The 1,989-nt window shown below is 36.2% G+C and overlaps 1 non-coding gene across 1 annotated transcript; it reads left to right on the top strand.

Annotated features, from left to right (window-relative positions):
- The first annotated feature begins 1,153 nt into the window (after window positions 1-1,153).
- LOC139856301 (small nucleolar RNA R71) lies at window positions 1,154-1,260 on the top strand. Its single transcript, XR_011761791.1, has one exon. It is a non-coding gene; the product is annotated as a small nucleolar RNA R71 (small nucleolar RNA).
- Window positions 1,261-1,989: the final 729 nt, after the last annotated feature.

Consider the following 1,989-nt stretch of genomic DNA (forward strand, 5'->3'; position numbering starts at 1 on the left):
CTTTCTATTTGTGATTAGATCTTTCAGAAATTTAGCATATCTAGGCATTCCTGAAATCACATCAATGAAAGGAAGATTTACATTTATTTGTTTAAACATATCCAAGAATTTAGATTGCTCGGCTTCAAGTATTTCTTTTCTCATTTTACTCGGGTAAGGAAGTGGTAGTTGGTATGGTTTAACATAAGGTTTAACCTTAACTGTGTTATCTTCATTAACCTTTTCAACTACCAGTACTTTTTCCTTATCTTGATCAGATTGTGGTTCTTGTGGAGTAGGAATAGCTTCATCAGAAATTATAGGTATTTCGGGTGGTTTAAGTGTAATATCACTTCTTGTGGTAATGGCTTTAGCTGTTTCATTCCGGGGGTTAGCATTTGTATCACTAGGTAGGATTCCCGGTTTTCTTTCACCTATCAACCTTGCTAGGTTACTTACTTCTTGTTCCAAATTTTGAATAGAAGCTTGTTGATTTCTAAATGCTTGAGCATTTTGTTCATTAGTTTGTTTCTGAGATGTGAAAAATTGTGTTTGAGAATCAACTAGCTTCGACATCATATCTTCTAAATTTGGCTTTTTATCATCGGTTTGTGGTGGTTTGTTTTGAAAATTAGGTCTTTGCTGATTGTAAGTATTGTTGGATACTTGTTGATTGCTAGGACCTTGTTGGTTGTTGTATAGAATATTTTAGTTATAATTCTGATTTTGATTGTAGATAGGTCTTGGCGGTTGATAATTATTCTGATAATTATTTCCAGGCCTTTGGTTTATGTATGAAACATTCTCTCTTTGTTCCATTGTTAGTTCAATACTGAGACAATCTTTTGTCAAATGTGGTCCTCCACACTGCTCACAACTAATTCGTATTGAGTGGATATCTTTAGTCATCTTTTCCATTCGTCTCTCGACAGCATCTATCTTTGCGGAAATGGAATCTAAGTCATGGCTAGAGTCGGCTCTAGCTGCTTTAGATGATCTAACGATATCTTTTTCTTGGTGCCACTCATGTGAGTGGGAAGCAGTGTTATCAATAATTTTGTAAGCATCAGTTGCTGTTTTCTTCATAATGGAACCACCAGCTGCTATATCGATGTCTTTTCTTGTTGTGATGTCGCATCCTTGGTAGAATATTTGTACTATTTGACAGGTGTCTAAACCATGTTGCGGACATCCTCTTAATAACTTTCTAAATCTTGTCCATGCCTCATATAGAGTTTCATTTGGCTTTTGTGTGAACGTAACAATTTCTCCTTGAAGTTTCACGGCTTTAGATGCTGGAAAGAATTGTTTAAGAAATTTTTCAACTAAAACGTCCCATGTATCAATCGCCCCTTCAGGTAACGATTATAACCAATCTTTGGCTTCTCCCTTTAAAGTTCAGGGAAATAACATGAGATATATCTGTTCATCCTCCACTTCTCTTATTTTAAATAGAGTGCAGATCCTATTAAAGGTACGAAGATGTTCATTTGGATCTTCCTTCGGCGCACCACTAAATTGGCATTGATTAGTTACCATGTGTAGAATTTGTCCTTTGATTTCATAATCTGGCGCATTTATGTCAGGTTGAGTAATTGCGTGACCTTGGCCAGTGCGTTTAGCTCTCATTCGGTCTTCCATACTTAGAGGTTCCAGATTCTCCATAATTGAATTTGTTGAATCTGAATCACTAGAGGATTCTGATCGACAATCTCCGTTTGAATGATTGGTGGTTCCGGAGGAAAGATTAGTGGTTCAGGATCTATGAATTGTCCCTGAATATTCTCCGGATTCTCAATTGTGAGGTCGGGTTCAAAAAATGGATTATCGGAAATTTGAATTAGAGTACTTGGTCGACTGGATGACGATTCTAAAGAAAAATCAACGGCGACAATATTTGCTAGATGACTTGATCTGATTACAGGTGGTGAACGTACAAAAGGTGGTGAACGTTTTGCTCGGTGCATTCACTGAATATCCTATTAGTTATAAAAATAAGAAAAATTATAT

Source organism: Rutidosis leptorrhynchoides, chromosome 6 (genome assembly GCF_046630445.1).
Source record: "Rutidosis leptorrhynchoides isolate AG116_Rl617_1_P2 chromosome 6, CSIRO_AGI_Rlap_v1, whole genome shotgun sequence".
Lineage (NCBI taxonomy): Eukaryota > Viridiplantae > Streptophyta > Magnoliopsida > Asterales > Asteraceae > Rutidosis > Rutidosis leptorrhynchoides.